This window comes from Neofelis nebulosa, chromosome 4 (assembly GCF_028018385.1).
Source record: "Neofelis nebulosa isolate mNeoNeb1 chromosome 4, mNeoNeb1.pri, whole genome shotgun sequence".
NCBI classification, from domain to species: domain Eukaryota; kingdom Metazoa; phylum Chordata; class Mammalia; order Carnivora; family Felidae; genus Neofelis; species Neofelis nebulosa.
The window spans coordinates 99,833,141-99,861,085 of record NC_080785.1 but is presented as its reverse complement, the minus strand read 5'-3'; the positions used below and the strand labels follow the sequence as shown (position 1 = coordinate 99,861,085).

The following is a 27,945-nucleotide window of genomic DNA, read 5'->3' as shown; positions in this document are numbered from 1 at the left end:
ATTTACTGTATTGGGATGCTTAGATTACTGTCTCTTTAACTTTTGTATACCTACTATAGGTTTTTGCTTTATGGTTGCCATGAGTCTTACATAAAACATCATATATTTATTACAGTCCATTTTAAGTTGATGACAATTTAAGTTTGAACACATTCTAAAGTGTTGAACAAGTTATTATTTCCCCACCACCATGTTTTATGTCTTTGATGCCACATTTTACATCTTTTTATCCTGTATATTCCTAACAAACTATTGTAGTTACGTTTTTTACTACTTTTGTCTTTTGACCTTCACACTAGTATTTTAAGTGATTCACCCACCACCAACATTAGATTATTCTGTATTGAACTACATATTTACATTTACCAGTGAGATTTATACTTTCCTGTGGTTTTCTGTTACTACTTTGCACCCTTTTGTTCAGCTTTAAAAAGTCCCTTTAACATTTCTCATAGGGTCAGTTTGGTGGTAATAAACTCCTTTAACTTTTGTTTGTCTAGAAAACTCTTTATCTCTTCTTAAATTTTGAGGGACAGTATTTCCTGCTAGAGTATTCTTTACTGGCAGGGGATTTTTTCTTTCAGCACTTTGGATATTGTCCCACTCCCTTCTGGCCTACAAGGTTTCTTCTGAAAAATGTGCTGATGGTTCTTATGGGCATTGCCCTATATGTAACAAGGTATTTTTTTCTTCCTGTGTTTAAGAATGTCTCCTTATTTTAATTTTTGACACTTTATTGGTATGGCTTTTTCTGGGTCCATGTTTTTTAGAACTCTTTGGGCTTCCTGGATCTGGATGTCTGTTTCCTATCCCAGGTTAGGGAATTTTCCTGTCACTATTTCTTCAAATAAGTTTCTGTCCCTCTCTCTTTTCCTTCTGGGACCCTTATAATGCAAATATTGTCCCATAATTTTCTTATATTATCTTCACTCTTTTTATTCTTTTTTTTTCTGCCCTGATTGCATGAGTTTTACTGCTCTGTATTCAAGTTTATCGATCCTTTTCTCTATTTCATTTAGATCCTTCCTCTGCTGTTGAACCCTTCTCTCTTATTTTTCAGTTTTCTTATTATATGCATCAACTATGGAACTTCTGTTACTTTTTAATATTTTCTATAGTCCTCACTGTGTTTATGTTATCTTCTCCCTAGCTCAGTGAGTGTCTTTATGACCATTATTTGGAAATCTTTATCAGGTAAATAACTTACCTGCATTTCATTAAGGTCTTTTTCTGAGTTTTCACCTTATTCTTTTGCTTGAAACATATTGCTATGTTTTTTGTTAAATTTTTCTTGACTCTCTGTGTTGGGTTTTAAGCAGTACATAAAATAGCCTCCTCATCCAATCTTGAGGGAGTGGCCTTGTTTAGAAGATGAACTTTATTGCTCAACCCTGCCCTAATTTGTGGTTGTACAAACCTTTGTGATTGTAGAAACAGCCTACTTTACTTATTTACCTTTAAATGTTTATGTATTTATTTTGAGAGGGAGACAGAACATGCAGGGAAGCAGCAGAGAGAGAGGGAGAATGAGAATCCCAAACAGGCTCCACACTGCCAGTGCAGAGCCCAATGCAGGCTCAAACTCAAACCACGAGACCATGACCTGAGCTGAAATCAAGAGTCGGACACTTAACCAACTGAGCCACCCAACTGCAGCCTACTTTAGTTTTTTTAATTTATTCATTTTTGAGAGACAGAGACAGAGTGTGAGTGGGGGAGGGGCAGAGAGAGAGGGAGACACAGAATCCAAAGCAGGCTTCAGACTCTGAGCTGTCAGCACAGACCCTGATGCAGGACTCGAACTCACGAACCATGAGAACATGACCTGAGCTGAAGTCGGACTCTTAACCAACTGAGCCACTCAGGCACCCCTAGCCTACTTTATTTTTAATGAACCCCAGTAGATAAGGGTATGCAAGATTTGTGAGTATCTCAAAACAGAGGATTTCAGTCAGCATCTAGACTCAGGCTGATTGGAAGCTAGATTCTCACACAGTGGTTTTTTTTTTAAGTATGCAAATATATAGAGTCCTATGGGACAGCAAGCATAAGTTCTACTGGCCATTAGAGCCACGTGATCTAGAGATGTACGCTTCACATCAGCACAAAGATCAAGGTGACATATGAGTATACAAACTGCTTTCTGGGACATAATAGCAACCTGGAGTGAGGTAGAGGCCAAGTACAAAGATGGCCTGCACTGGCGTCTGTCCCCAGAGAGCCCATCTATCCTCCTAGATGTGGGCTAAACTGGAAGACTTTTGCTCTTCTGCCAAAGATCCAGGACAAGAAAATAGTCCCTTTTTCACAGAACGACTGGGGTTGTTTTTTGGTCTGTGCCCTGTCTCAATGGTAATGGCTTCTCAGGAACTGCCTCCCAAAGTGGGACAGTCGCATGGGATCCAGAAACGCAAGCCCTGTTGATCACCGAGGCCAGCCATAGTGCCCCCTAGGTGTCAGCTACAAAAATTGGAGCACTGGACATAAAAAAAGAACATAGTACCAGATGCATGTAGAGCTCCTACGGAAGATACAAATGCTCTGGAGCACAGCAGAGGGAGAGTATGAAGATAACACTCATTAGCCAAGGTCTCTGGAGAGGGTCACAGTCAATTCCTAGATGTGTGTTAAAGAGAAGCCTGGTTCTAAAACCCATAGCCATGAAGATGAGCTAGGAAGCTCCTTTCACAGAAGGACTGGGCTCTTTTGTCTGTTGCCTCCTGTGTGTCCTGGGAGTGGTAGCCAATTAAAGAACTCTTTCTCCATATGTTACAGCCTTGCTGGACAGCAGAGCCAGGTGATCCAGAGATGACTGCTGGGTGGCAGCTGCAAAATTCAGGGTGTCAAAGAAGGGTACAAGTTCCTTCTTGGGAGATATAAGCAAACTAGAGTGAGGCAGGGAGAGAGCACAAAGATGGTAATGACCAACCCCCACCTCCGAGAGTATTTCAGTAGGCCCCTAGGTGTGTGTTAAATTAAATGCCTGCCCCTCGGGTTGATGCTTTAAGCTAAGCAAATAAGCGTCTCTCACAATTTCCTCTTCCCTGGGCCCTGGGGGTGGTGGAGTCTGTGTGCACAGGCCCCGTGAGAACTGTCACTCAGTTTTATATGGCCTTATGGGTCTCACGAACACAAGCCCTCTGGATTTCAAAGCTAGTTGTTTGGGGCCCTGTCTCTCAATTGCAGGTCTTAGATTTTGGAGTGCTCAGTATGGGGTTCAAACCCTTCACTCCTCACTTGGAATTTTGAGTTCCCTGCCGGTTGTGAGTTGTTGCAGCAGGCATGAGGTTTACGGCAAGATTTTGCCTCAGTTTCTCCTACCCACTAGTATGTGCATTTTTCTCTCATTTGCCTGATGTGTAGGAGTTGTTCAGCTAGTTTTTGTTGGTGTTGTTATTTTTCTTGACCTTTTTCAGAGAATTTTTTTTTTACATGTAACTGTAGATTCAGGAAGTGAGTCCAGGATCCTTTTACATTTCTATCTGGACCCAGACCATTCTTGTTTTTTCATCTAAGTAATTTAATCTAATCTAATTTCCCCCTTAGCACCAATTTTTCTATGTCCCTAGATTCTGATGTGTTGTCTTTTTGTGTTCATTCATCTCTAGGTGTTTTCTGACTTCCCTTGTGACTTGTTCATTGATCCATTTGTTGTTTAAAAGTGTATTGCTTGAAGGAGTTAAGATGGTGAAGGAGTGGGAGGACCCTAAGCTTGCCTCCCACCTGGAACACAGCTATATACACATCAAATCATTCTGAACACCCAATAAATCAATCTGAGGATGGAGAGAATAAAACTGCAAGTCTTCAAGTAGAATCGTGAAAGGTAGGAGCAGCAGAGACTTGATTTTGGAGAAAATAAGAACTGCAGGTGCTGCAGGTGCTGTGGAGGAGAGGGAACCTGCTTATGGAGACTACTACAAGGTATCATAAGCAGCAGATCACAAAATCTGAAGTCGACAAGTGCACCACCACTTGTCATTCCTGGCTTAGAGGTGTTCCTGTGGGGAAGGAGGGTGCAGACCCAAGATTAGACAGTGTGGTCTGAGGATCCCCTGGGTCCTAGTTGGAGAAACCATTCCCCTGCTTGGAGTGCATTTGGGAGGGGCACCAAGGCCTCTCCAGGGACAAAAGAACGGGGATGACAATGTGTTTCAGTGTTCCCAGGCATAGGAGTATGGAGGCTGGTGGAGGGCAGTGAGACTTGGTACCAGATTTCTGCTCCATTTTGCCATAAACTCCAAACTGCTACATTGGTTGTATGACCACTTTTCTGGGACTGGCCAACAAACAGCAAATGTGTGGCAAGACCATCCCCCAGACGACCAGTATGGGGCCATGCCCAGTGAGTCCCTAAAATTTGGAGTTTAAAAACCCAACCACACACCTGAGATATGCCACCTGGCAGGTGGACAGCTTGGACACAGACAGGGTGAAGGCAGGAATCTGATGGAAGCTGGGGACACAAGAGGAGTGACTGTTTACCTTTCCGTGAGGGCTCCCTAAAGAGTGCCAGTCGCAGGCTCTTGGCTCCAGGGACAAGAGAGCAGAGCAAAGCCATTTTGACCCTGCCCATCAGCACTGACCATCCTCAGTGAGTTAAACAGCACCACCAAGTGGAGACTAGAGCCGCTTATACCAAGTGGAGACGAGAGCCGCTTACACCGAGCACCACCCCCTCTGCCCCCTACAGGTACATCTCTATGGGGGCAAGACAGCCCAAGAATCAGCACAACAGGCCCTCCCCCCCAAGAAGACCAGTATAAATCTCTCACACACACTAAGTCTACTGATCATAGAGCGCTACACAACTCCAACTCCAAGGGAAAAAGGATCTAGACTCCTGTTTGTTGTTTTAATTGTATATATATATGTGTGTGTGTGTGTGTGTGTGTGTGTGTGTATTTTATTTTGGATCTACCTACCTTTCTTTCTTTCTTTCTTTCTTTCTTTCTTTCTTTCTTTCTTTTAGACAATATGACAAATGGAGGAATTCACCCCAAAAGAAAGAACAGGAAGTAGAAGTAATGGCAGGGAATTAATCAATACAGATATAAGTAACATGTCTGAACTAGAGTTTAAAACAACAACTATAAGGATACTAGCTGGACTTGAAAAAGCATAGAAGACACTACAAAATCCCTTCCTGCAGAGATAAAATAACTGAAATCTAGTCAGGCTGAAATTAAAAATGCAAACCCCGAATGGTTGCCATGACAACGAAGATGAATGAATCAGGGGAACTAATCAGTGATACAGAAGATAAAATTATGGAAAATAATAAATTGAAAAGAAGAGGAAAAGAAAGGTATTGGATCATGAAGGTGAACTTAGAGCACTCAGTGACTTCTTAAAATGTAGTAACATTTGTAACTCCTATTATAGGAGTCCCAGAAGATGAAGAAAGAGAAAAAGGGGAGGAAGGTTTATTTGAGCAATCATAGCTGGAAACTTTCCTAACCTGGGGAAGGATGCAGACATTGAAATCCTAAGAGCACAGACAACTCACATTAAATTGAACAAAATCAGGCCCTGACATAGACATATAGTAAAATTCACAAAATACACAGACAAGGAAAGAATCCTGAAAACACCAAGGGAAAAGAAAGTCCTTAACCTACAAGGGAAGACAGATCAGGTTTAAAGCAGCTCTGTCCATAGAAACATAGCAGGCTAGAAGAGAATGGCAGGATATATTCAACATGCTGAATGGGGAAAATATGCAGCCAAAAAGGCTTTATCCAACAAGGCTGCCATTCAGAATAGAAGGAGAAACAAAAATGTTTCCCACACAAACAAAAATTAAAGGAGTTCATGACCACTAAATCAGCCCTGCAAGAAATATTAAAGGGAATACTTAATAGGGAATAAAACTTAGTAGGGAATAAAATGCCAAAAGCAACAAACACTAGACAAGAATAGAGAGTATCATCAGAAACATCAGCTTTACAGGTAACACAATGGCACAGAATTCATATTTTTAAATAATCACTCTGAATGTAAATGGACTAAATGCTCCAATCAAAAGATATAGTGTATCAGAATGGATAAAAAAACAAGATCCATCTACATGCTGTCTACAAGAGATTCATTTTAGACCTAAAGACACCTGAAGATTGAAAGTGAGGGGATGTAGAAATATCTATCATGCTAATAGACTTCAAAACAAAGCCGGAGGCACCTGGGTGGCTCAGCCAGTTTAGCTGACTCTAGATTTCAGCTCAGGTCATGATCTCACAGTTGTGTGATTGGGTCCCACGGTGGGCTCTGCAATGGGCATGAAGCCTGCCTAAGATTCTCTCTCACCCTCTCTCTCTCCCTCTGCTCCCCTCTAGCTTGTGCACTTGCTCCTTCTTTCTCTCTCTCTCAAAAAAAAAAAAAAAACCTTCAAATTCTAAAAAAAGAAAGAAAACAAAGCCAGGGTAGCCATGCTTATATAAAACAAACTAGATTTTAAACCAAAGACTGTAACAAGAGATGAAGAAGTGCATTTTATCATAATTAAGGGGTCTAACGATTCTACCATGAAACTCATTGGTATTAATACAATAATAATAGGGAATTTTTAACACCCCACTTACAGCAAGCATCTAAGCTTACATATAAGCAGAAAAATCAACACAGAAACAGGTGGGTTTGAAGAACACACTGGACCAGATGGACATAACAGATGTATTCAGAACACATGGAACATTGTCCAGAATAGATCACATACTGGGTCACAAATCAGGCCTCAACTACTATAAAAATATTGAGATCATACTATGCATATTTTAAGACCATAATGCTATGAAACAGGAAGTCAACCACAAGAAAAATTTGGAAAGACCACGAATACTTGGAGGTTAAAGAACCTTCTACTAAAGAATGAATGGGTTAACCAGGAATTTAAAAAAGAAATTAAAAAATACATGGAAGCAAATGAAAATGAGAACATGATAGTCCACAACCTTTGGGATGCAGCAAAGGCAGTCCTAAGAAGGAAGGATATTGCAATATAGGACTATCTCAAGAAGCAATAAAAGTTTCAAATACACAATCTAACCTTACACCTAAAGGAGCTAGAAAAGGAACAGCCAATAAAACCTAAAGCCAGCAGTGGAAAGGAAATAACAAAGATTACAGCTGAAATAAATAACACAGAAATAAAAAAAAAAGAGAAAAGATCAAGAAATTAAGAGGTGGTTTTTGAAAGAATTAATAAAATTGATAAATCCCTAGCCAGAGTTATCAAAAAGAAAAAAGAAAGGATGCAAATAAATAAAATCATAAATGGAAGAGGAGATATCACAACCAACACCACAGAAATACAAACATTTGTGAGAGAATATTATGAAAAATTATATACCAACAAATTGGGAAATCTGGAAGGAATGAATAAATGCCTAGAAACATACAAACTGCCAAACTGAAACAAGAAGGAATAGAAAATTTGAACAGACCTATAACTAGTAAAGAAATTGAATCAGTCATCAAAAATCTCCCAACAAACAAGAGTCCTGGGCCAGATGGCTTCCCAGGGGAATTTTATCAGACATTTAAAGAAGAGTTAATCCCTATTGTTTTCAAATTGTTCCATAAAACAGAAATGGAAGGAAAACATCCAAGCTCCTTCTACAAGGCTAACATGACTTTAATTCCAAAACCAAAGACCCATTAAAAAGGAGACTCACATGCCAATATCCCTGATGAACATCAATGCAAAAATTCTCAACAAGATACTAGCAAATTGAATCCAACTATATATTGAAAGAATCATCCACCACAATCAAGTGGGACTTATTCCTGGGCTGCAAGGCTAGTTCAATATTCACAAATCAATCAACATGATACACCACATTAATAAAAGAAAGGATAAGAATCAAATGATCCTCTTAATAGATGCAGAAAAATCATCTGACAAAATACAGCGTCCATTCTTGATAAAAATTCTCAACAAAATAGGGGCGAATGGAACATAGCTCAACATCATAAAGGCCTATATGAAAGACCCACAGCTAATATCCTCAATGGGGAAAAACTGAGAACTTTTTCTCTACAGTCAGGAACCAGGCAAGAATGTCCACTCTCACCGTTACTACTTAGCATGGTACTGGAAGTCCTAGACTCAGCAATCAGGCAACAACAAAGAAAGAAAGGTATCCAAATCAGCAAGGAAGAAGTCAAACTTTCTCTATTTGCACATGACATGACTGTATGTAGAAAATCTGAAAGACTCCACCAAAAAATTGCTAGAACTGATACATGAATTCAGCAAAACCACAAGATACAAAATCAACGTACAGGAATCTATTGCCTTTCTATACACCAATAATGAAGCAGCAGAAAAAGAAATCAAGGAATTGATCCATTTACAATTACACCAAAACCCATAAGATATCTAGGAATAAATCTAACCAAAGAAGTAAAAAGATCTATACTCTGAAAACTATAGAAAGCTTACAAAGGAAATTGAAGAGGACACAAAGAAATGGAAAAACCAAAAAAACAAACAAAAAGAAATGGAAAACATCTCATGCTCATGGAGTGGAAGAACAAACGTTGTGAAAATGTCTACACTACTCAAAGCAATCTACACATTAAATGCAATATCTATCAAAATACCACCAGCATTTTTCATAGAGCTAGAACAAATAACCCTAAAATTTGTATGGAACCACAGAAGACCCCAAATAGCCAAAACAATCCTGAAAAAGAAAACCAAAGCTGGAGGCATCACAATTCTGACTTCAAGCTATATTACAAAACTGTAGTCATCAAGACAGTATGGTACTGGGAAAAAAACAGACACATAGATCAATGGAACAGAAGAGAAACCCAGAAATGGACACACAACTGTATTGCCAACTAATCTTTGATAAACTAGAAAAGAATATCCAATGGGAAAAAACACAGTGTCTTCAACAAATGGTGTTGGGAAAGCTGGACAGTAACATGCAGAAAAATGAGGCTGGGCCACTCTTTTGTACCATACCCAAAAATAAATTCAAAATGAATGAAAAACCTAAATGTAGATACAGGAAGTCATCAAAATCCTAGAGAACACAGGCAGCAACCTCTTTGGCCAGAACAACTTCTTACTAGGCATGTTTCTAGAGGCAAGGGAAACAAAAGCAAACATGAACTATTAGGACTTCCTCAATATAAAAACCTCTGCACAGTGAAGGAAACAATCAACAATTTGATATTTGCAAATGATATATCTGATAAAAGGTTAGTATTCAAAATCTATAATGAACTTATCAAATTCAACATCCAAAAACCAAATAATCCAGTGAAGAAATGGGCAGAAGACATGAATAAATACTTTTCAAAGGAAGACATCTAGATGGTTAATAGACACATGAAAAGATGCTCAACATCACTTGTCATCAGGGAAATACGAATCAACCTGTCAGAATGGCTAAAATTAACAACACAAGAAACAACTGGTGTTGGCAAGGAGGCAGAGAAAAGGGAACCCTTTCACACTGTTGGTGGGAATGCCATGGGGCAGTCACTCTGGAAAACAGTATGGAGATTCCTCAAAAAGTTGCAAATAGAACTACCCTATGATCCAGAAATTGCATTACTAGGTATTTACCCAAGGAATACAAAATCATAGGTTCAAAGGGTACATGTATCCCAAAGTTATAACAGCATTACTAACAATACCTTATAGAAAGAGCTCAAATGTCCATTGACTGATGAATGGATAAAGAAGATGTGGTATACACACACACACACACACACACACACACACACACACACACACTGGAATGTTATTTACTCATCAAGAAGAATGAAATTTTGGGGTGTGTCAGTTGTTTAAGCATCCAAATCTTGATTTTGGCTCAGGTCACGATCTCATTGTTCATGGATTCGAGCCCCTCCTCAGGCTCTGCCTGTCACTGAGGTGCCTGCTTGGGATTCTTTCTCTCCTCTCTCTCTACCTCACCACTCCCCCAACATAAATAAACAAACAAACAAAAAAGAATGAAATCTTGCCATTTGCAAGGACATGGATGGAAGTAGAAGGTATTATGCAAGCTAAAGAAGTCAGTAAGAAAAAGACAAATACCCTATGACTTCACTCATATTTGGAATTTAACAAACCAACAGAGGAACATAAGGGAAGGGGGGAAGAGCGAGAGAAACAGACCATAAGAGATTCTTTATGATAGAGAACAAACTGAGGGTTGATGGAAGGAAAGGGTAGGGAATGGGCTAGATGGATGATGGGTACTAAGAAGGGCACTTGTTTTCATGAGCACTGGGTGGTATATGTAAGTGATGAATCACTGAATTCTACTTATGAAACCAACATTGCACTGTATGTTAACTAACTAGAATTTAAATAAAAATTTTGGGAGCAAAAATCCATTGTTTAATTTGCACAATTGTGTGAATTTTTCAGTTCTTCTGTTGATTTCTATCTTGATATTGTAATCAGAGCATACACTTTGTATAATACCTACTTTTTAAAAATATATTAAGGCTTGGGGCACTTGGATATCTCAGTCAGTTGAGCTTCTGAGTTTGGCCTAGGTCATGATCTCACAGTTCATGAGTTCAAGTCCCACATCAGGCTCTGTGCTGACAGCTCAGAGCCTGGACCCTGCTTCAGATTCTGTGTATTCTTCTCTCTCTGCCCCTCCCCAGCTCATTCTCTCTCTCTCAAAAATAAATAAAAACATTAATATATATGTATTAAGGCTTCACTTGGGACCTGACATATGGTGGATGCTGGAAAATATCCTATATGTCCTTGGGAAGAATGTTTATGCTATTGTTGTTGAGTCTGTGTTCTACTACAAACACTGGTTTATCATGTTGTTCAAGTTCTCCATTTCCTCACTTATATCTCTATGGTTATTCTATTCATTATTGTAAGTAGAGTATTAAATCTTACACTATTATTGTAGAACTATTATTTTTTCCTTTTTATTCTGTCAGTTTTTGCTTCATATATTTTCATGGTCTGTCATTGAGCACATAACTGTTTATAATGGTTATATCCTCTTGCTGTATTAAACCTTTTATTAATATGTAATGTCTTTCTTTGTCTCATAAACTTTTAAAATTTAAATTCTATTTTGTCTGATATCAGCAGAACTACCCCTGCCTTCCTTTGGTTACTATTTATGTGGAATATTTCAATTCATTCTTTCATTTTCAAACTGTTTATGCCTTTGGAGAAAAAGTAAATAAATCTCTTGTAGACGACTTGTAGTTGAATTGTGTTTTTACCCACAAAAACACAATTAGAAAGTTTAGTCCATTTACATACAAAGAATTTCTGGTAGAGACGTATTTAATTTCTGTCATTTTGCTCATTGTTTTCTTTTCTTTTTTTTTTTTTTAACATTTATTTATTTTTGAGACAGAGAGAGACAGAGCATGAGCAGGGGAGGGTCAGAGAGAGAGGGAGACACAGAATCTGAAATGGGCTCCAGGCTCTGAGCTGTCAGCACAGAGCCCGACGCGGGGCTCGAACTCACGGACCGTGAGATCATGACCTGAGCCGAAGTCGGGCTCCAGGCTCTGAGCTGTCAGCACAGAGCCTGACGCGGGGCTCGAACTCACGGACCGTGAGATCATGACCTGAGCCGAAGTCCGCTGCTTAACAGACTGAGCCACCCAGGCGCCCCTGCTCATTGTTTTCTATGTGCCTTAACAGCTTTTTTTGTCTCTCATTTCCTACCTTACTATCTTCTTTTGTGTTCAGTTGATTTTTTTGTTGTGAAATGTTTAAATTTCTTTTTCACTTTCCTTTATGAATATTCTACAGCTATTTTCTTTGTGGTTACCATGGAAACTACATTTAATAGCCTAACATTACAGCACTGATTGAAATCATACCAGCTTAACTCCAAAAACAAAAAATCTGCTCCTTTACAGCTCTGTTTCCACTTATTTTGGTTGCTGATGTCACAAAATCATACCTTTATACATTGTGTGCCCCAAAACATAAGCTAATAATTCTTTCAAATGCATTAGTCTCTTAAAGTATGTAGAAAACAAGATTAGTTGTTGTAAACAAATGTTACAGTAATGCTAGCTTTTATACTGTTTTTTTCTAATGTATGAGTCTCTTAAATCGTGTAGAAAACAAAAAGTAAAGTTATAAACCGTTGTTACAATAATGTTAGCTTTATAATTGCCATGGCATTTATCTTTGTTGAGAGGTTTATTCCTCTATATGGCTTCAGGTTACTGTCTAGTGTGCTTTCACTTCACCTTGCAGGACTCCTTTGAGCACTTCCTGTAGGGCAATTCTACTGGTGATGGACTCCTTCAGCTTCTGTTTATCTGGGAATGCCTTAATTTCTCCCTCACCTCTAATGGATAGTTTTGTCAGATATAGAATTCGTGGTTAATAGTTCTTCTCTTTTAGCACTTTGAATATATTGGCCCACTGAGTTCTGGCCTCCAAAGTTTCTGATGAGAAATCCACTTTTGATCTTTTTGAGGGACACTTGTATGTGATGACTCACTTTTCTCATGCTGTTTTCAAGATTTATCCCACAAAACTTTTAGACCCTGTTTACCTTTTAAAAATCTTTTTTAAATTATCTGTTCCTCAATGTGAGAAGTAAGAGAGATGATTCATTTTCAGAAATACCAAATAAAAGCTGTGCTGTCCCCTTAATAGTAGGTTTACAACCTACTGGAATATGTTTGAACCCTTCCCATAATGGAGTCCCAAACCCTTAGACACTTCACTTCCTGGTTCTTCTTCCTCTCTCTGTTTCATGGGCTTATTTTTGCAGACTTAGTTTCATAGGCTTAGTTTCATGGGCTTTGCAATAAGCATGTCCCCTAGAATAAAGGGAGGGACTGAAAGTCTTGGTGTCACCTCAGGGAATGTATGTTTGCTCCATCCAGACCACTTTTTGCCTTATGTGGACTTAGGCGACGTCTGGGTAAGGCTGTAACCTCGGTAGTACTTACCAATGAGGAACCAGGGGAGGAAATTGCATGCTAGGAGATAAATTGCCTGCTGTGACTGCCCTGGGCGTGCCTGTCCATCAGACACCTGCTCTTGAATGAACGTCGATTAAAGCTTCTCTTCACTGTGCTCCAGTCTCCAAGTCCCTCCTTTGATTGGGTCAGTGGACTCATTTCTCACACTCAGACTAGATAATCTCCATTGTTTTATCTTCAAGTTTGCTGATCCTTTTTTCAAATGCTCAAATCTACCTTTGAATCCATAAAGTGAACTTTTCATTTCAGCTATTGTACTTCCTAGCTCCAGAATTCTTTTGTTTCCTTTAAAGTTTCCTAATCCTTGGGGCGCCTGCGTGGCTCAGTCAGTTGCATGTCCAACGCTTGATTTCGGCTTGGGTCATGATCCCAGGGTTGTGGATTGAGCCTCAGCATGGAACCTACCTTAGGATTCTTTCTCTCTCTTCCTCTGCCCCTCCCTCACGCAAGCTCCCTCTCTCTCTATCAAATAAAAAAAAAATAATTAAAATTTTCCATTCCTTTATTGATATTTCCCATTTTTTCACACTGTTTTTTGTTTTTGTTTGTTTACTTTCCCCATTTTATTTCTCTGAGCATGTTAAAGACAACTATTTTTATATCTTTGTCTAGTGTGTTCATCATTAGATATTTTTCAAGGACAATTTCTATGGATTTAGTTTTTCCTTTGAGTGGCCCATACATTCCTGTTTCTTCATGTGTCTTGTGATATTTTTGTTGAACAGTGGGCATTTTACTCTAACAACGTGGTAACTCTTAAAATCATATTCTTCCTATTCCCCTGGTTTGCTGTTTTTTGTTATCATTCATTGTTTTGTTTATATATTTATTATAAGCTTTCTCTGTACCAACTATGGTCTTAAACATACACTTAACATCTCAGATCTTTTCTGAACTACTTAATTTTATCTACATTTCTTTTTGCCTTTGTTCTCCACATCATATCCCATTACATATCTGTTCTTAAGATAAATGATAACTAGTCTTCAAGTAAGAGGACTTACAGAATCATTTGTCACACACAGTTCATCCTACTTTCACCTGGTAATTTGTGGTGGCCACCTGTGTTTGCAAATTGCTTTTATCCAAAGGAAAAATAACACTTCTCATATTTTTACAACAGGAGATAGGTTTTTAACTTGGAGCAGGTGTCCTCCCACAAAATCTTTCTTAACATTTAGGTTTCAAAGAGCTCCCAAGCCTTTGACAAAAACATCCCTGGGTTGTAAAACTGGCAAAAAGATTATTTAAATTTTGTTTACATATATCTTAAAGGGACAGAGAAAGAAATCACAAGTTTCCTAAAGTAAATGTTCTAAGGGAAGTGGAGGTAGGGGGAGTCTTCACATCTTTCACAAAGAAAAATTCCTTTTTTTTTGTTAAGATTTGTATTTATCCTTATGCCAGCATCCAAGTAGGCTCCCTCTGGCTCTGTTTTGAGGAGCCTATCACCACTCACTGATTACATGTTTCTCTGCAAGGACTCAACTGACTCAAATATTCATAGCTGAAGTTTATTATAGCAAAAGTCCCAGTGCAAGAAATCTAGAGGTCAGGCACAGGCTTCCCAATCCTCTCTTTGCTGCTTGCTCTCCAGCTGCAGACCACAGACACAGGACTCCTTTACTGCCCAGGCAACCTTACTTGAATTTTGCAGTCTGGAGTCCTTAACAGGAAGCTAGTCACATGGACACGTGCCTGCTACATGACCAACTGTGATAGAAACCGAGGGGCTCAGACCAGATACCAGAAGCTGTCAGGGAGGAAGATCTTCCTCTGCCCTTGGTCCTCCTAGCTGGACTTAGAATCAAATTGACAGGAGACAGATTAGCAGGAGAAAATCAAATTCAGTAGGTGTACCTACTGAGAATCCACACAGATATGAGATCCCAAAGACAATGAGGCAACACAAAAGCTTATATGAGAGTAGAGGAGTAGATTTGAGGGTACAAAGGGGAGAACGTTCATTAGCAAGAAGGTGAAAGAAGGTATTTGGAAAAACAAGGTTGCCCTATCATGCAGATGAATTCTTTAGGTAAAGGAGGGTCCCCATTAATGCTCTCCTCCTGTTACAGGATCTCCTTTCCAATGAAAATTTAGGCAGTTGGGAGGGAGGCAGAGAAATTTTCCTGCATCTGCTGGGTTTTCATTACTTTTAACTCAAAATCATCTTTTTGCCAAAGTGGTCCATCTTGGGGCAGCCCGCCCTGGGCCCCTACAGTGCACCCCATGAAACGTGTTTATGTTACACACTGCTGACAGCTGGAACATTCTTCCCTCACTGCCTTCGGCATACAAGATGACATCACTAAGCAGTGATTGTTGTGACCATTCCAGAAGCTTGATTTTGGCCAAGGCCCATTATCAGGATTCAAGGTGTCCTCAGAGAGAAGAACTGAGTGCAGAAGACCTGCTGTGTCCCATCTCCTCACACCCTGACATGCAAAAACCTCCAGAGGGAATTACTCCTCTAGCCCCTAGCAGAATTTCTTTGACTTATTTTGAAGTCATGTTTACCAGTATTTTATTTCTTCTTTTTGCTGAGTAGTGTTCTATTGTGTCTATAAACCACAACTTATTGACTCATTCTCCTGTTGATGGATATTTGGGTTGTTTCCAGTCTTGAGGTCATATGAATGCAGCTGCTATACACATTCTTGTGTTGGCACTGTAAGTCTGACTCCTAATTCCTGTTTAAGTGCTCTGGATAGCCATTCTTCAGCTTCCTCGTGTGAGAGGCAGTGGGACAACAGCAGCAGGAGGAGGGGCTTCCTTATGGCATAGCCTTAGTGATAGTCTATGAAGTAACATCCTTCATAGTGGTAAGGACTCATATTTCCTGATATCATTCCGGGAGGCCTTGAATCTGCTTCTTCCCAACAACCTTCCAAGTACCTAATTCCTGAATTAAATCTATGACTCATTAAAGTACTTGGAGTGATTTCTGTCTCCTGTTCCAAATCCTGAATGATACAAGCAGTAATTTCAAATTTGCCCTTCAATGGGCAAAATGTTCGGTTATTTAAATATTTCTAGTAATTAGCCCTGCTTCTTAGGACTGAGTCTAGTCTGAAAGCAGGAGGATGGTTGAAAGCACTGATAGTTTGCAAAATTGTGGGTGTGGATCTTTGCAGATTGTTTTGTATTTAGGAAATTATTATCTTCTCTAATATCAATAAAGTCTCTGAAAATTAATGTTTATCCTCAGAAGATTATGTAATGTGTGTGTGTGTGTGCGTGTGTGTGTGCGTGCGTGTGTGTGTGTGTGTGTGTGTGTGTGTGTATTTAAGCAAATTGATGTAGAGATGTTGGGGTTCAGAGTGAATGGACAAGAAGGAATTGTTGAGATGTCTTTGGTCCCAAAAGGTGTTTTTATTAAAGTACAGGGACAAGACCAGTGGACAGAAAGAGCTGCACTGGGGTTGTGACAGGTGACTGATTATATACTTTCAAGTTGGGAGGGGGTTAGGGATAGCATAAGTCTCTAAGGAATTTTGAAAGCAAAGTTTCCAGGTCCTCAAGAGGGCTAGCTCTTGTTAGGAAAGAGTCATTTACTACTGTCTAGTAAAACCTTAGTCATGAGACCCTTCAAATGTACATCAGTGGGCCATATGCTTGGAGAATGATTGCTAATATATATTTGGGGTGGGGAGATAAAGGAAGTTTCCAAAGTAATTTTTATATGTTAAAGAAGATTTACAGGATCTTGGAGGCTGGGATAATGTTAAGTTAAGATTGCCTTTTGCCCATAGTAAAGTATTAACATCAAGGCAGTTGAGTTCCTAGAAGAAGGTCACTCTACCTGTCTCAAGGAATTGTCAATAGGTTGTAAGTTGTAAGGAGATTTAGGTTTTTTTTTTCTTTTGCCTTTGTTCTCCACATCACACACCATTTTCTATTAGTTGACTGAGCAATGTTCTGCTGAAAGTTCCTCCCTTACAACTTGATATTGCTATAGTTTGATTAAATCAGATTTAGGAAGCATACTGATGTGGTTATCACACTATAGGAATATACTTGTGGGTGAGGAAATAGATCCCAGGGTGACATTAATTCCTGGAGTAGATAACTTAGTCTGGATTCCCCCACATACATTAGATGCAGTTAGTTTATTTGGAAAGAGGATCTCAGGAAACAGTAGAAACAGGGAAGGGAGAAAAGTCAATAAAGGGTGTATTTTTGAGCTGTAATTACTGTAGGCAAGTGGGGCTCAACCCATCTGGCAGGCCTTTGAGAAACTAAGTAGTAGACATGTCTAAAAAATGCCTCAGGATGACTGGGGCATGTGTCCATGGGTTTCCATCTTTCATGAGCTGAGGGTCACCCCAGGGGCTTTAAATCTTTTGCTCGGGAGCATGGGCTGAGTGTCCTTCTAGGCCTTCACAGAAAGCCATGAGGCAGAAAGCCTGTGAGACACTGCTGGTGGAAATCTGATGAGCCCAAGACATAAGCAAATTGTAGAGTTAGGGATGGAGTTTCCCTAGAAGTGGAGATTCATGCTGAAGATGTTTTGGGGAAGGAAGCCAAGTCCTCAGGACAAGGAGCTAGGCTGGGAACTGGGAAGTATCCTAAGAGAATCTCTTATAAAAGTTTATCCTATACTTTATTTTCCCAAGAACAAGAGACTAATTGTATTTCCCAGTAGTGCTCAACATTTAAATATTCTCTAGATAGCATGAAACATCTACGTAACAGTTATCTAAATTCATCTACTGTTCATATTTTGTCAGATTTTCATTAGCTGTATGTATTATATCTATTTGTATGTGTGCAAAGTGTATGTTTTATATAACATAAATATATTAATAACAGAAATATATTTTTTATATAGTTTATATATAATTGTTATAATTTATATAATAAAATATAGAGAGATATAAAACAGATGACTAAAAAGTAAGCTATAGACATTATGTCATTTCACTCAGCATGCTTCTCTTAAGAATGACATTCTCCTATAAAACCGTTCCCATAGCTACAAAGGTAATTCAAGAATATCATCTAAGAGAGAAACTATATTCAAATTACCCAATTGTCTCAAAAATGTCATTTAAAGCTTTTGTTTTCCTGGATCCAATTAAGTTCACACATTGTAACTTATTAAATGTTAGTTTCTGGGGTACCTGGGTGGCTCAGTAGGTTAAGCCTCCAACTCTTGATTTCAGCTCAGGTCATGATCTCAGTTTGTGAGTTCAAACGCCACGACATGTGGGGATTCTCTTGAGCTTAAGATTCTCTCTCTTTCCCTTTCCCTCTGTCCCTCCCCAACTCTTGCTCACTTTCTCTCTCAAAATAAATATTTTTTTTTAAATGTTAGTTTCTTCTAGTCTAGAACTTTCCCCATGATTTTCCTTTTTTTTTTTTTTAAATGATAATTGACTGTTTTCAAAGAATTCAGGTCAGCTGTCAAGTAAATTTGTCTGACAGTTTCCTTATAAGGTTCAAGCTAAATACTTTGGAGGACAGTACTACCCAGAAGATATTATATATTTTTTATTACATCACATCATGAATTCCTCAAAGTTAGATTTTCCCACTATTGGTAGTATTAAATTGGATCATTTGGGTAAGAACCAACCAATTCCTCAATTCTGAAATTACATTTTCCCTGTTATAATTAGTAATTAATTTATATATCTGTGGGATGATTTTTTGTGTATAATACCCTGTCCCCACAACATTTTTTCTTATAGTTTTATCGTCTAGCTAATAATTATTGTTTAACTCAATTACCACTTTGCAGTGTTGCTTAAGATTCTATCATTCTTTTGCTGGTATTTGTTAATAAGAGTTTTCCCTCTTCTACTTTTTCTCCTTCTTTCTCTATTTGAATATTATATGTATTCATGTAATATTGTACTTTGTTATAACTCATTATTGTCATTATTCTTTTTGACAAACTGACCAATTTTTGGACAGTGGGAGCCTCTTCCAGACCATTTTAAAAAAATTTTAATGTTTATTTATTTTTGAGAGATAGAAACAGAGCCTGAGCAGAGAAGGGGTAGAGTGAGTGGAAGACACAGAATCCGAAGCAGGCTCCAGGCTCTGAGCCATCAGCACAGAGCCTGACGCAGGACTTGAACTCACAAAACGTGAGATCATGACCTGAGCCAAAGTAGGACACTTAACCGACTGAGCCACCCAAGCGCCCCAATTTTTTTTTATTTATTTAAAAAAAAGTGTTTAACATTTATTTATTATTGAGAGACAGATAGAGACAGAGCAGGGGAGGGGCCGAGAGACGGGGAGACACAGAATCCAAAGCAGGCTCCAGGCTCTGAGCTGTCAGCACAGCCCAACGCGAGGCTCAAAACTTACAAACCGTGAGATCATGACCTGAGCCGAAGTTGGACGCTCAACCGACGGAGCCACCCAGGCACCCCCAACCATTTTTTTTAATTATTGTAAATGTTATTGAGAAATACAATAAAAACAGAAAAGTAAATCCTGTGTCCTTTTGGCCTGATCCATCCGTCTTTGAAAATTTGCTTGATTTCTGATAAAACAAGATGATATCTAGGCTTCAGATCAGACTCCCTAGACCCACTGTCAGACATTTCTTCAAGGAGTCTTGCCTCCCTTTTGGGAGAAATGGGATTTAGGAACTAAGATCAGGGTCTTACATGTGCTCATTGCTTCTAGGCCATTTCATTGTATATACCTTAAAAAGGGAATATATAGTATTTTTAAATGGTGACGTGGCATTAGAGAAAAAAATAAAATCAGAAAGAGAGGGCAAGGATAACAATTTTAAAAGAAAATAAAGGAATAGGGAATAGGGAATGAGAACAAATGGAAGAGTAGAGCATGAAGGTGAGCACAGTCTTCCCCATAGCCACCCTCCAGATGAGGCTGGAAAGAGGGCAGAGGTAGTGTTGAGTTTGGAGGAAACCAGCAGATTGGCAGGAAGTAGTGGGAGGAGCATGTTGCATGGAGAGGCCATGACAGCTGAGAGAACAACTCAGGAACAGACTCAGAACTAACCCTCTCTCCCAACCATACTGGAGAGAAGTGGGTACCTGTGCTGAAGGAGTGGGGTGAACAAGGTATGGCGTGAGAATCTGAAAGGATTACATAACCACGGCCATTTTGAAGAGGGATGATCATTTTGCATCACAGATACATTCATATGTTCATCTAGAACATAGGCCAGTTTTTCACCAATATACTACAACAAGGCAGATTTTGGCATAGCTACTCACTTCACTGTTGAAAGTGTCTTAATCTTTGATCATTTCTTCAGGAAAATCTTTAGGAATAAAGTATCTTAAGGGTTTTTTGATACATCTTGGGGCTTTGATTCTGCGAGCAGGAATTGGTTATGGACTAAGTCACCCTGTTTCAAATTCTATTAAAGGACCTACACTTCTATTTTACTGAGAAATTCAAGATATAAAACAATGGTCTTCTGATAGATCATATAATTTTCTTTGATGAAAATCATATTTTTTTACATTTAATTCACACTAAAATGATTCTATACAATTGTTTTCTTGCCCATTTAAGTGCCAAGCTCATTAAGTTTGAGATTTTCTTCTATTTAAATGTGTATAATTTTCCTCTAAACATTGCTTTAGCTGCGTTTCACAAGTTTTTATATGTGGTATTTTCATTACCATTCAGGTCAAACTATCGTCTAATTTTCATCATGATTTTAGACCTACGAGATTTTGGAGTTATCTTTTTGTTATTAATTTATTGACTGTTTTTGACCACATTGTGGTCAGATAATGAAATCTGTTTTATTCCAATTGTTTGAAATCACACACACATGCGTGCGTGCGCACACACACACACACACACCACACACACACATATACTTTATATATATATACATACTTTACACTAAGAGTGGAGGTATTGGAAGTCCAGCATTGTGGGAAAGGATCAGGCTCTGGGCTTTCTTTTTTCCTTTCCATGATGTGACTGAAGTTGTATGGTGTGTGGATGAAAAACAAACCCCAAGTTCTCCAGGTTTGGCAAATACTCTTGCTAGGTAAACAGGGTACAGTGATGCCTGTCCTTAATCTAGAAACTGGCCTGACAATGCCTACCTCTCCTATCATGTCAAAAAAGTTTTTAAGGAGGGTAAACACAAATTTATACAGGAGTTTTAGTGGTTTTCAAGCAAATGGGTTCATGTGGGCATCTAGCTTATGATTTTACTAAAAATGGATGCCCTTGAAGCTGTGTTTTGCAGTGACTTTGAGGCTCTTAATTATATATAAATGAGCAGAGAAACCACGAGGTTCAGGGTTCAGTGGAGGACGAAGGAAAACTTGGTTGAGAAAGTAGTTTAAAGGAGTGGAAGGACGCTAAAATAAAGCCATTTTATGGAGAATGGCACTGTTTGATGTAATGTTTACATTGGTTTTTATTTTAATGGCTCAATTGAGCCTTTCCTTGTACCAGCTGTAAACATTTTTCAGGGTACAAATATTGTATTACCTACAATTCTATGATGTACAAGATTCAATGTTCTTTTACTTCTTTTCTCTGTGTTTGAGCAAAACCACAATCCAAACCATTTCTTGGAAAAAAATGTTTTGGGAAAATAATTCAAGAGTTTTAAAATTTCTTAAAATTTCATTTGATCCACTGATTGTATTTCCAGGAATAGTTGTAGTGAAATAATTAAATATATGAAGAGATACAAATAAAAGTATTTCCCAAGTGCTAGTAATAACATAGAGAAACTGAATATACATTAGAGTCCAAAAATAAGGACTAACTAAAAAGTTAGGGTGTTTGGGGGCACCTGGTTAACTTAGTCACGTTAGCCTCTGACTCTTGATTTTGGCTCAGGTCATGAATTTATGGTTGGTGGGTCAAACCCTGCATCAGGATCCATGCTAACAGTGCAGAGCCTGCTTAGGATTCTCTCTCTCTCCCTCTCTCTCTGCTCCTCCCTACTCTCTCTTTCTCAAAATAAATAAATAGACTTTAAAAAAAGTCAGGATATTTTCATTAGATGAAACATTACACAACCACTAAGATTACATTTTGGCAAGCTGCAGCATAGCTTGGGAAAATGCTAATGACAAAATGTTTATGGTAAAATTCAGGATATATATCTATATGTAGCTATATATTTATTTGAAAAGTATATAAATATATTTATATATTTATATATTTATATATTTATATATTTATATATTTATATGGCTCAGTCAGTTAAGCATTGGACTTCGGCTCAGGTCATGATCTCACACTTCATGAGTTTGAGGGTCATGATCTCACAGTTTGTGGGTTTGAGCCCTGCACGGGGCTCTGTGCTGACAGCTCAGAGCCTGGAGCCTGCTTCACATTCTGTGTCTCCCTCTTTCTCTGCCCCTCCCCCATTTGCGCACGCGCTCTCTCTCTCTCTCTCTCTCTCAAAAGTAAACATTAAAAAAAAAGATAACAGCAGATAAATGATGGTGAAAGCTTTCACATAATTGCTAAACATTTGTTGATGGAACAAAAGATATATTTGATGAAACAGTTAAGCATTTAGGCCCCTGACATGTTTTTGGATGGATAATTAGAATATTACCAGAAAAGGGGAGGGATGAGAACATGTAAAAACTGAATTAGTAAAATATTAGACTAATCATCAAAAGTATTGCAGTACTGAAATTCTTTTTTTTAATGTTTATTTTTGAGAGAGAGAGAGACAGCTCAAGTGCCCGCTCACAAGTCGGGGAGCGGCAGAGAAGGGGGACAGAGGATCTGAAATGGGCTCCACACTGAGAGCAGCAAGTCTGATGTGGGGCTCAAAGTCACAAACCTTGAGATCATGACCTGAGCCAAGGTTGGACACTCGACCAACTGAGCCACCCAGGTGCCCCTGCAGTTCTGAAATTCTTGGGCAAAATTGTACACACTTTCTTACAGATTATTAAATAAATAAATGCAAAGTCTCATCCAAATTATAATTAATATCACCAGTAGAAACAATCAATACAAAATACTGGCAACAATATACTGCACACAGAAAAATGTTTGTTAGATATTTTATAAACCTGACAGAAGAATCATGTTAAAATCTAGAACTCTTGACTTGGTAGAATTAACAACAAAAAAATAAACTCTGAATTTCTAGATTTTTGTCACGAGAAATCAATTGCTTTAAAAGTGTAGTAAATAAATTTTCCATGATCAATTTTATTGAAAGTTTATTCCCAGACTAACTGAGAAGGATAGATAGTTTCATTTAATTTGTAGACCCTCAAATAGCAGGACTAGTCTTCCTGGAAAGTCAGCAGGAGCTCAGAAAGGAGCAGTCATAGGGTGAACCTGGGGAGAATGGTATGGGAGTCACTGTTGAGGTGGTCAAGAACCTATACAAGAACCCCATAGCACAGAATGAAGCAGAGGAAAGCCCCACCTGCAAGGAACCAAAAGACCTTGAACAAAGGGCAAATTGACAGTGACTAGTGTGATCTACAAAATGATGGGCTTTTCTTTCTTCAGTGATCTGGATCCCTTGTGCTATTCTTGTAGAAGAGACAACATCAGTGCTGGTTATATTCTGTTCTTCTCTGGCCCTAACCCCTTAATTCTACACCTTCTTCTATTCTGCTTTGTGCTTACCCTCTGGCTTTCTGAATGGTTTGGCCAATGAGAGGCGCTGACTAAAGTTCAGAAAGGGAGGAGAGAGAGAGGCCAAAGACACATTTTCTTTCTCCTTGCTTTGGCATGTTCCTGGCAGGGAATGCATCATTCTATGAATAGATTTTCTTCCAAAACTCTAGTTTTCATGCAGGCTCTCATAACACCATTCCCCATTGCCACTTTGGATGTTGGCCTGATAGTTTCCCATTAGTATTAGTCTCTGGGTACGTCAGCACACAGTATGTGTCCCTTAATCCTGCTTAATCTCTATAAATGTTTCCTCCATTTAAAAGTCTCTTCAAACATTCCAGCCAACTGTGAACTATTGCCATAAACTCCATATGGGTTCTATCTCAAAAGCATAAGAGGATACCAAACCCAAGTGGACTAATCAGGACTGTTGGCACCACTACCATATTAGAAAGGAAGTCAAGGTCACTTGCTCAGGGGAGAGAACAAATTCTTCAAATCATAATCATTTTCTATATGCTTGGCTGTCATGTACCTTCCTTTTTTTGATTCAAAATTGAAGAAGGCTCTGGGTATCTGTGGGAACTGTAAATACAAGACAACTCGTTCTAAATTGCCACCCTCTTGTGCATTCTTTAGAAACCACCACACACACCACCTCCCTTTTTCATCTAGAGGTAACAGAACTTCCCCATAACATAATGTGTTCTTCTCAACTGAAGAATAATAAAAATAATGTTCTCAAACATAGGGCATTTTGACAGGATTCTAGGAAGATGGTAGAATAGGGACCACCAGAAAATGCCTAGAATAGTCAAAAGTATAGAGACAGAAAGCAGAATTGTAGTTTCCAGCAGATAGGGAGGGGGGATTGAGAAAGGGAGAATTTATTGTTTAATGAGTTTCAGTTTTGTAAGATAAAGAGTTCTGGTGATGGGTGGTGGTGATTGATGGTTGCACATCGATATCAACGTACTTAATACCTCTGAACTGTACACTTAAGAATAGTTAAGATAGTAAACTTTGTTATATGTATTTTACAACCATAAAAGTTTGGGGAATAAAGAAAAAGTGCCGGTTCAGTGACCACCTTTAGTCTTCTCAAAAGCTCAAGGAGGAAAACAGGGATGTGGCTGCCCAGAAACCTCACATTTCCAATCTTGTTTGCCAGTAGCAATGGCCAAGACCTGAAAAAGGGGGGGGGAGGTCTCCACCAAATTTCCTTCCATCCAAATCTCATGCTACTGTATCACATTGGCATAATTCAATTCTTATCCAGAAGAGTTTGAAAAATGTAATTTTAGCTTTGCAATTATTTCAAATAGAAGGAAGATCCAACAGAGGTGGAGAAAATTAATCCAAGTATCTTCTGCAATGATTTTCTATATCTTAGGATAAATAACATTGTTAAGCAGCATGTTGAGTTGAGTGAATTCCAGCAAACCATAGAATTAGTGGACAATGATGGGGCATCATATACTTGATTAGAGAGAAGGAAGTTTTGGCATGAAAAAAGTCACTGGAAAAATGGCAGAGCAGGAGGATCCTAAGTTCACCTCATGTTAGGGACACATCTAGATAATAGCCACATCAGTGCACCCAACCTGAAAAATGACCCAAAGACTAGCAGGCAATTATAGAAAGGAGGTCCCATCAAAAATGGCAAGAGTGGTGGAGATGTGATCTGGAATCAAACTACCAATGAGACAAACCACAAACGGGAGTGACATCACAAGCACAAAGAAAGGGAGAAGCAGACCTCACACCAGACATCCCAGGCACAGGTGTTCTGCACGGGGAAGATGAATCCCCATAACATTAGGCTTTGAAAACCAGAGGGGTTTAACTTTGTGTGTTTTTATAACCATCAGGGCTTATCTCCAAATACTTTAAAAATCAGGAGGCTTGGCTCTGGAAGATGGGGACCTGAGTCCCCACCCTTTAAAGAGAAAGCATAACAAACAACCCGCTGAGATACAGCATACATGCAGCAGTTTGAAAAGTGTGTGGAGTATACTTGAAGGAGATATATTTATTAATCTCAGAATAGGGGTTGGAGATACAAGGATCTTTAGGAGACTTCAAGAATAAAATATCTAGTGGGCACCATTTCCCTCCTCCTGTCCCCATCCTAGACAACAGGACACCTGTGGGGACCAGTGCAAATACTCTCCACCTGTCTTGTTAACACATATGGCCCAGTACTGCTTTGTCCTGTGGACCCACCCTACCCAACCAGCCTCACCCAGCTCTGGAGTACCTCCAGAGCAGCTCCTTCCCTTCTCATCCCACAAGTAGTAATAGTAGGGACCAGCACCACTCCAAAGCGACTTCTTCTCTGGGGAGAGAAAGATAACTACACACACTAATTTGATTGCATCCCTTCAGGAAAACCCTACAGCTGGCAGTACAGAGAGTGCCCTACTGATCAGTATGTCCGCAGCAGCAGACTGTAGGGGCAGGTATCTGATCTGACTGTCAGCCTTGCCCATCAACAAAAACCTCTCAGGGGTAGCACAGGGAGGGAACTCTGAAGTTCTGGGTCACTGCAGTCTGGGCAGATGGATTGGAGGCAATTATCTGGTTTGTGTGCAGACTTTAACCACCAACTAAAGCTTCTCAGGGGACCACACAGGGAGAGTGACCTCAGCAAAGGGACTGAGGACAGGAATCTGGTCTGACTGCTGAAAATGCTCAACTACAAGCCCATGATGGCTCCAGACTGGCCCCTTCACAGCATAGGAAGCAAAACTTTCCTACAAGAGGCAAAATGGGTCATTGTAGCTGACTGAACTAAAAACAAATGAGGCCCTGCCACAACATTATGTAACCTACATAGGAGACACCCCTGAAATGTCTGGTTCTGGAGAACAGGGGACACTGTGCTACAGGGAACAAGCCTCTTCATAAGGTCGCTACTTTCAAGATTAGGAAACATAAGTGACTTTCTGAACACATAACAACAAACACAAAGAGTTATACAAAATAAGGAGACAGAGGAGTAAGTCTCAAATGAAAGAAAAGGACAAGGCCCCAGCAAATGGGCTAAATGAAATGGAGAAAAGCAATATGCCTTATAGATCATAAATCTATCTGTGCCTTATAGTATAGATCCATACTTACTGAACTTGAGAAAAAATGGAGAATCCCAGTGAGACCTTGAAAAGAGATATAGAAAATATTTTAAAAGAACCAATCAGAGATGAAGAACTCAACATCTGAAATTAAAAATACACTAGAAGGGTGGTGCCTGGGTGGTTCAGTCGGTTAAGTATCCGACCTCAGCTCAGGTCATGATCTCACGGTTCGTGAGTTTGAGCCCCACATTGGGCTCTGTGCTGACAGCTCAGAGCCTGGAGCCTGCTTCCAATTCTGTGTCTCCCTCTTTCTCAGTCCCTCTCCCCCCGCCCCCTGCTCTGTCTCTTTCTCTCAAAAATAAAAATAAAATGATAAAAAAAACCTTAAAAAAATATACTAGAAGGAATCATTAATAGACTAGAGAAGGCAAAAGAATGGATCAGAAAACTGGAAGACTGAGTAATGGGAAACAACCAAGACCTCCTCCCCACAAAAAAAGAACAGCAAAAACAAAAAAAGAATAAAAATAATTGAGGATAGGTTAAGGAAACTCAGCAACATCATCCAGCATAATAACATTCACATCATAGGAATCCCAGAAAGAGAAGGAGGAGTAAAGGGAGAGAGAAAAATTATTTGAAGAAATAATGGGGGCAAACTTCCTTAATTTGGGCAAGAAAACAGATTTCTAGATCCAAGAGGCACAGAGAGTGTCCAACAAAATCAACCTAAGGAGGTCCACACCAACACACATAATAATTAAAATGGCAAAAGATAGTGAAAAAGAGTAAAATTTTTAAGCAGCTAGAGAAAAGAAAACAGTTCCATACAAGGGAAAAAACCATAAAGCTATCTGCTGATATTTCAACAGAAACTTTGCAAGCCAGAGGGGAATGGCATGACATATTCAAAGCTGAAAGAAAAAACCGGCAACCAAGAATACTCTATCCAGCAAAGTTATCATTAAGAATAGAAAGAGAGAAAAGCATTTCTAGGCAAACAAAAGTTAAAGAGTTCATCTCTCCTAAACCAGCCTTACAAGAAATGCTAAAGGAAATTCACTGAGTGGAAAGGAGGGCCCATAATCAGGAGTAAGAAAATTAGGAAAGAAAAAAATTTCACAGGTAAATATGAATATAAAAAAAGTAGTCGATTATTCACTTAAAACTAGTATGGAGGTTAAAGCACAGAAAGAGTAAAATCAATTTTATCTTTAAATCAGCCAAGGGATTCACAAAATAAAAGGATTTAAAGTGTGACATTATATGCACACACACAAAAAAAAGGGATTAAGATTTAGTGCTTTTAGAATGGGTCCAAACTTATATGACC

At 39.0% G+C, this 27,945-nt stretch overlaps 1 long non-coding RNA gene across 2 annotated transcripts in view; it reads right to left on the bottom strand.

Moving 5' to 3' along the window:
- Window positions 1-23,095: 23,095 nt before the first annotated feature.
- The window catches only part of LOC131509622 (uncharacterized), a 30,100-nt gene continuing 25,250 nt past the window's right edge, over window positions 23,096-27,945 (bottom strand). Inside the window, exons 4-5 of one of the 2 annotated variants that reach the window (XR_009260613.1) lie at window positions 26,659-26,693; window positions 23,096-23,338 (exon numbers count right to left, since the gene is read on the bottom strand). This is a non-coding gene — a long non-coding RNA (uncharacterized LOC131509622). The remainder of the gene's footprint in view (window positions 23,339-26,658; window positions 26,694-27,945) is intronic. The other variant, XR_009260614.1, reaches the window with a different exon arrangement.